The sequence below is a fragment of the Spinacia oleracea genome, chromosome 3 (genome assembly GCF_020520425.1).
Source record: "Spinacia oleracea cultivar Varoflay chromosome 3, BTI_SOV_V1, whole genome shotgun sequence".
Taxonomy (NCBI): Eukaryota; Viridiplantae; Streptophyta; class Magnoliopsida; order Caryophyllales; family Amaranthaceae; genus Spinacia; species Spinacia oleracea.
The window spans coordinates 80134121-80142851 of record NC_079489.1 but is presented as its reverse complement, the minus strand read 5'-3'; positions in this window follow the sequence as shown (position 1 = coordinate 80142851).

Below are 8731 nucleotides of genomic sequence, written 5' to 3'. Positions count from 1 at the left end.
TTGCAATTAATTAACAATTACGAAAATTAATCACCCCTTTTAATTCTTGCAAAATTGTAATATTTAACCATGTTTATGAAATTTAGATTATGAAAATAATAAGAGGCTCGTGATACCACTGTTAGGTTATGATACATATGACAATTCATAAATCATGCGGAAAAACCATAAAGCCAGGAAAGCATATTATTTACACATAATCATTTAGCATAGAATAGATGCATACATGTTGTAGCGTGCCTTCCCTAGCTGCGCCCGAACCGAACAAGAACAAGTCTTTAGGACTCCAAATGTCGTCCCTCCGTAGATAGTCCACAGTACGTCCGGATCCGCCTCAAGTTAGACCAACTAGAATCGCCCTTAAGGTTACTAGGAATTTCGGCTAGTGTTTGCAAGTGTATGGCTGATTTTTATTTCAAAAACTTACCCTTTGAATACTTCAATCGTCCTGCAAATAATGACCCTACGCCCTTATTTATAGAGGTATGGAAAAGGAACCGGAATCCTATTAGGATACTAATTAGTTAAACTAGAATCCTAGTAGGACTCTAACTAATTAATTTTATCCTTTTAGGATTAGGAATTTAATCATCAAACAAATCCTACACAATTTAGGTTTCGTATGTGAACACAAACTCTACACGAGCATGACCCACGAGCGTGCAGGCCATGCCCGCGCACAGCCCACGCGAGCCGCTCAGCCCACGCGAGCAGCAGCACAGCTCGCAGCCCATTGCTGCGCGCGCTGCGCGCGCTGCCATGGCCTGCTGGGCCTGGCCTTGCGCTGGTCCTGGCGTGGCCTTGGCTGTTCGTGTGGCGCGCTTGGCTTGCTGGGCGATGGCCTGGCTTCGTGCTGGGCCCTCGTCCGGCAGGCCTCGTCCGATACTTATTCGTACGATACGCTTCCGATTAAATTCCCGGTTCCGGAATTCATTTCCGATACGAACAATATTTAATATTTCCGATTCCGGAATTAATTTCCGTTTCGAACAAATATTTAATATTTCCGTTTCCGGAATTATTTTCCGATTCCGATAATATTTCCGATTCTGACAATATTTCCGTTTCCGGCAATATTTCCGATTCCGGCAATATTTCCATTTCCGATAATATTTTCCGATACGTACCATGTTTCCGTTTCCGGCAACATCTATGATTTGGATAATATTTATATTTCCGATACGATCCATATTTCTGTTTCCGGCAATATCATCGTTTCCGGAGTATTCATTTCTTGCTTGTGACGATCTCAGCTCCCACTGAAACCAAGATCCGTCGATTCCGAATATCCATAGATAGAGTATTTAATGCCATTAAATACTTGATCCGTTTACGTACTATTTGTGTGACCCTACGGGTTCAGTCAAGAGTAAGCTGTGGATTAATATCATTAATTCCACTTGAACTGAAGCGGCCTCTAGCTAGGCATTCAGCTCACTTGATCTCACTAAATTATTAACTTGTTAATTAATACTGAACCGCACTTATTAGACTTAACATAGAATGCATACTTGGACCAAGGGCATTATTTCCTTCAACACGTTGCCCACTCGGTACTTGTGCAGGTAGTACACCTATCCCGAACCCAATCGCTCGCTCATTAGGTCCCTCTCGCCTGCATGCCCCCTTGGCTTGCACTTGCGGGTTGGTCTCTTGAGCGAAATTCGTCTGTTAAAGACACTACCTCGACCGGGGCATGTGTTGGATCTACGATAGAAGCGGTACCAAGCCAGGCGCAAATAACTACCCATAGAAGCCTATCATAAACTACATGACATGTTATTATCGCCTCATGATGAATGTTAGTTATGTGTAGCGAAATATGTGATTGTGTGTGACAAACTATCCTAGAAAACCAACGACCTTAAAAATTGCCCAAACATTCATAGACTAATTTGCCAAAGAGTTATACCGAAATACGTGTTCCGCAAACCCGAATGATCGCCACAAAAATAAGCGACGCTCGGGATGGCCTGTAACGAATCCCACAAACGCTGCACAACGCGTAAAGGACGTTATTAGGCAGGCACGCAAAATCGAAGTCGCATAAAAAAAAAGTAGACGCAAACAGAAAACGAGAACCAGCCAGGGACGCATTTTCAACGCCCCTGGCTGGGCGCCGAAATTTCTCACGCCCTCCGCTGGGCGCTGAAGTTGCTGCCTGGCCTTTTGGTCAGGCACAGCAGCCTCGGTGCCCACGCATGAAGAAAATACGTAAAAAAAAAAAAAACTTTTCATGAAAAAAAATTGCTACGGGGGCGTATGAAAAAGCACTCGATTTCAAAAGCGACTTATAAAAAAATAATAATAACTCTTTGTGTCGTTGATAGACCTCCTACGACGGCAATGTTCGGCTCCAAAACCGAACATGCTAATTAAATGACCTTGAATGTCACATGGGCGAAGTATTCAAAAAATAATGTTCAAATAGAGTCTTCAAAGAAAAATAATGTTCGAATAAAAAAAATAAATCCGAGTCTAGACTAGGCTATGCCAAAGTACAGTCTAAATCCTAAGTCTTAGTTGTCTTATCCATAGAATCGGTTCTAATACTTGGTGTCGTTCTGCAAGTTAAAAGGTTAAACCATATTGAGTCTCCCTTCCTAACATTTAAATCAATAAGCACCCATATGTAATTGTCATCCCTTGCTAAGAGTCTACGGCCACAATACTCTCTCACCAATAAAAAGAATATATTATAGTATTTGCAAAATGGAAACAGTCACATTCTGAAAATCATTCCCCCGCAGTCGCACAACTCCCAAAGTGAACCTAAGTTATCAATACCATTGGCAAAAAATTAATGGCCTCAAGGCTTATGATCACATTGGGTCACGACTATCATAGTCCTCTCGAGCCACTCGCTCCTTGAAGTGCTCCTAAGTACGGACTAAAAGATTTTCCATGAATGCAACATGACAAACCATGAAAATACCCAAATCGGCATGCCATAAGGCTACCATTGGGGTAAAGCAATACACACTAAGAGAGAAGCCGCACTAATGATTCTAGTCTTGCAAAAATAAAAATTCGATCTACCCAATTAATTACCTTGCCAACATTAAAATGGCGCATGACAAATGAACACCCAAGGGTTAAAATCTAAAGTGTCAACCAACGAAAGTTATGGTCCAATTAGCCTAAGTCTGAGAGTCGCTTGGTCAAGTATTATAGGCTTACGCCACGTCATTATTTTGAGTCTAGGCCATCTCCTTGTATTCATACACGGGTTATAATCAGAAAGATTAATGAAAGTTTGAGTCTAAATCACAACTTCCAGTTAAATCCCGGAAACTGGAATCTGAAAAGAAACAAAAATATTTTCGATGTAATTCTTTCGTTGAATTTCAATAAGGTAAAAACAACATTTTGAATCTACGCTATTTGCACCTTTTAAGAAACGACTAAATACGCTTGCAAAGTAAGACAATTTAAAAGGTCCACCCTAGGCCTACTAAAGCTAAAGGTCCACCCTAGGCCCACTAAAATTAAAGGTCCACTATAGGCCTACCAAACGAGGCTCACTCAGTCTCGCCTCGTGACTCAAAGACCACAACTATCTACCTTTTAGCCCAAATAAAAAATTTTGAAGGATTTATGTTGGGGAGAAATCCCAAGCAAAAAGAAAAAAAATAGAAAGAGAAAAGGGAGAGCGAAAAGAGCCATGAAATACTTAGCCCCTACCTCCCAAAGTGCGAAATCTACCCAAGTAAACGAAGGAAAAGAATTGAGTCAACCAATCCAAATCATAAAATTCTACGATGTCTACCCTTTCCAATCCTTATGCTCTTAGACGCCTTCGCTCTGGGGTCCCTGTTCATCTCATTTAACCCATCCATGTTCTCATTGCCATAACCCAAGAAACCATTACCTCAACTCTTGTTTTTGAACTTGTTATCAACCGCAAACCACGCACGGCCATTGACACGTGCGTCATGCCCATCATTTCCAAAGTCCAAACTTGGTCTTACACCACCATTAGCATAATGACCATATAACTTGTTTGGATACATCCTGTTGATATACCCTTAAGCCATCCCCATGCTATTCATTGGCCTTGGTTGATGTAATCCTCATGCTCGACTAATGCTTATACAACTTATCCTATCTCATTCAACCCATCTTTCAAGCCGTCTCGAGTCACAAATAAAAAAGAGACAAATGAAGAGTACATTCTACGCTCAACGTAAAATAAAAAAAATGTAAAAAAGAAACTTTGCAAAGCGCCTCTAAAGTTAGTCTAAAAAGGAAAAAGAAGCATTTAGCACACCAAAAAGATCCGCCCAGAAATAATTTTCAGCGCCTACAACTGGGCGCCGAAATCTTTAGCGCCCTAGCCTGGGCGCTGAATCTCTCTGTTTGCCAAATTTTGTCCAGAAGTGCTCGTCATTTTATCCGCACATGCACGGAAAAATAACGAACACTTGGAGGGGTACAACACGTATTCAGGTATACGTACCAAAAAACACATGAAAAGAAAATACATGTACTTAAAAAATAAAACAAAATTTTGGCTTACGGCAAAGCAGCAGATTAAAATAATAATGAACTTCACTTATCTCATCCTCTTTCAAACATTACGGTTCCACCTCAGAACGTACTTGCTTAAAATCAGCATTCTAAGAAACCATTTTCTAGGCTAAGAACTACGCAAGACCTGATTCCAAATTAAATCTATTTAAGGCGGATACGTAGGCAATCCATGATTCGGTCCAACCAATTTGCAAAAATGTTAGAGCCTATAGAATAACAAGAATAAGAAATAGAGTCCCTTATTGAAATTTAATTACTTGCAATCCAAGTCGAAAGAAAAATTTAAGTCAAAGAAAGAATCCAAGTCGTTAAGATGCCAAAATGAGCACACATCGAAAAATAATAAAGGGCACGTACCCTTGCCAGAAGGAGCACTCACACTCCTAGGCACTTAGCCAAGACTCAAAAGACCGCTTTGCCTCAATTGAATGGGGGCTAGCGCAAGCGTCCATAACCTCTAAAATACTCGACTTGACCCTCCCTAAAGCGAACTAACTCACTTAAAGACCTTCTTCCACCACTAGACATAGTCGTTCGCTTAAAGACCTTCTTTCACCCCTAGACACAGTCATAGTCGCCGTCAAGTAGTAAAGGCAGTAAGCTTGCAATAAAGAGGATTGTTCTACGGCATCACCCCATCGTTCCTTCGAACTCAGGGCACCCGTTCATGGTAATTCAAATGCTTGCTAATCCCCTTTGGAAAAAATAAGACATTGTCAATAGGACTTGGCACTTAACCGAGGCTCATCCTACTCAGAAATATGACACGGGCATCTAAAATCGAAATCTGAAAGCATTATTAATGGGAAGACATAACAGCAACTGGGGGCCAAAAATTGAAATGAAAGAGCTAGGGAAAGAACTAAGTATACCTTGACCTTTTGTGCAGACATACACCAAGTAAATCTAAGTCAATTTGAAAACGGTTTATATTCCCGCAATTCTGGAAATGATGGCCTTAAAAGCCTAAAGCATATGCCAAACGGGCACAAGTATATCTTGACGCCCGCACCCTGGCTTCCAGCAAATCCTTAGACAGCATTCCAAAAATCGTAACAGTATTCTGATTCATTCATGTAATCCTGTACGAACCCTTCTATAAGTCAACTTACTTAGGACACCTCGGACTGTACACAGTGGGATTCGAATTTTAAATAATTTCCAAATAATTTTCAAAGACTTCTTCGAACATAATAAAGAGTCGTTGGTTTAATCTTAGTATGCGTTTATCCCGATGTTGCTAGTGAGTCAAAAAAATTTCTAAATATGATTATGGGTAAATAAAGACACCTAACTTTTGGTCAAGGCACACTTCCACATATTACTACCTTGACCATGGCAATGTCGCATAATACGACATTTACAAGAGAAGTAGTAGGTCACTACTCGAACTTACCTCGCACTAAACGAGTCTGGTTCAAACTATTCATGATCCATGTCACCATGAATGCATAAAGACGTATGCAAAGCATTATAGCACCAAGCCAATCCCGTAGCTACAATTGGGGGCTTGAGAAAAACACTCTAAAAATGCTCGAAATGACGATTTTATCGCAAATTCTCGACACTAATGCTATACATACGTCATAGGGGCACAATCCTAAGCTTTAATCGTGTAAAACGAACCTTAGAATGGCTGCAACCCCTCCCAAATTCTAAAGCACTACTTGGAATATATGAAGTCACCCCACTATCAAGGGTAACTGAAAATCGCGAGTCACCAAAACTCCGACCAAACCACTGCACATAACGCTCGCCCTACAAGCGCCCGTTACACAGTCTACCTCGTTCAAAGCAAAAGCGAAAGAAAAATCAAGGATAAGAACTGTAAAAATATACCCAGAAATTATTTTCAACGCCCAGAGCTGGGCGCCAATATCTTTAACGCCCCAGCCTGGGCGCTGAATCTTTCTGCTTGTCAAATTTTGCCCAGATATAAAAAAGAGAAAGAAACACCTATGAATCCTCGCATCGAACGAAGCCGTGCAAACCCACGCAGAAGGTGCTACACTTGTTCGAGTACCTGAACAACGCGTGATGAAGTACTCCAATGCAAAAAATAATAATGATACCCTAATGCCTGGAGAAATGTTCTAATACACGCCGTTAGGCCACACAAGCCTAAGTCGCGCCATAAGTTCAACCATCCCACGGTACAAGTCTAAAAAAAGAGTAAGGCATATTGCACTAATGCGGGCACGACCAAAGAGCATGTGTAAAAGAGGCAAAGACTACTTATCGCCCAAATGCAAGCCACACGACTTCTACATTAGGGATTAAAGGTAGCAAAATATTACCTACCACGGAAGGGATAGCTCGCACCTACACGAGCGGAACCCCAAGGCATCTTTCTCAAAAGAACCTACCAAAATCGTACGCCAAAAGGAAGCATCCCAACATGCATACTTGGGGGCTCCAAGCTACGAAACAACCATAGCAAAATAAAAAAATCTCGAAGCAAATGTTTGAACGATCAAGAAGGGCACGATGCTTGAGCCCACTTCATGAATGGGTCTGAACCCTATCAAGCTTCTAAGCAAACTATTCAAAATCAGTCATTGCTCAAAAAAAATGATTCAATCAAACTGATTAATGGACCGCACACAACGGCCATTCTATGAACGCTCGTTCGCACATACATATCATCATTCTAAGTATCGAACATTCACGAACGCGTTCAAAAGAAAAATATATACAAGAGCGATCAAGATCTTACGCCTCAAGGTATGTTCCTCAGGCCATATAGACTCGCCCAACTGTTGCAATAACTGTACGCCTTAAAGAGCAACAGTTCCTTAAAATAATCGCCCCAAAGCGACAAGCACCGTAGTCCACCAATCGGCTACGGCTTCTCAAGAAAATCATCATGTTCTAAAAATAAAGAAAAAACAAAAGAGAACAGAATACATAGAACTTCCAAGTGAAATAAACGAATGAACAAGAGGCCGACTGTGTCATCAAAAGACCAGCCCAAACAAAACTTTCAACGCCCCACCTGGGCGTGAATTATTTTAACGCCCAGGCCTGGGCGCCGAAAATGAACCCAGGCTCAAAAAAGGCCCTAACTTTTATTGGGCCCTGCCGCATCCATTCGACTTGAAAATTGTCGATTTCCTTACTGAAAGTCGCACCTCACGACTTTGTCAAGAGTATCACACCACTACGAAGATCGCTCGCACTTACGAGCACGATCCCAAACACAATCAAGGACATTACAAAATGCGTATCCCCAAAGAACCTCTTTGACAAGAACTGATCGCCAAGCACGAGTGCTTGGTGGCTCGAAAGAAAATATATATTTCAAAAGAGAGTATGCAAAGTTAAAACAATATTCCCAGACTACGCTGTACGAAGTCCCGTGTTTGGATAACCTCAAAAAAAATAAAACCGGATTACGACCTCAAGACAAAGGTCGCCGTTGATACTTATACATAGTCCCCTAATCAAGGATCCAGGTAATGGAAAAATTGAGCCATAAAGACTAGCTCAAAACCATGAAAGAAGATGACCACAAGACAATGGTCCGTCTAAGCACGTTGTCAACCCACATTCAGGTTGCAACTAAATCCGAGCATCCCTCGAAAGAATTCGCTCCTGCAAGGATGAATGAAAAGAAATTCTCAAGAGAAATCACAAGAAAAAAAAAATGAAATAGGGACTTGTCCACCTCAATCAGGCAAGACCGCGGCACGCGAATCCCAAATCAAAAAGACGAATTCAGGTTCGCTCACCTCCAGCGAGCGGGGCGTCCACCCTTAGCGGACAGGGCTCGCCCACCTTCAGCGGGCGGGGTTTGCGTCACTAGCCGCGCAGATCCTCAGTTTTCGAAAAATAAAAATCCTCAAAACAAAAAAACAGGCTCGCCATCTTCAGCCGGCGGGGTCTACGTCACGAACCGCGTAGGTCCTTATTTTCAAACAAATTTCAAAACAGATTCGTCCACTTCTATCGGACGGGGTGTCCACCCTTAGCGGATAGGCTCGCCATCTTTAGCCGGCGGGGTCTACGGCGCAAACCACGTAGGTCCTTATTTTCAAATTTCAAAAACAGATTCGTCCACTTCTATCGGACGGGGTGTCCACCCTAAGCGGACAGGCTAGCCATCTTTAGCCGGCGGGGTCTGCGCCACTAACCGCGCAGGTCCTTAGTCGCTGCAGCGATAACTTTTTCTGGTTTTCCCTTTTCCAAAAATTAAAAG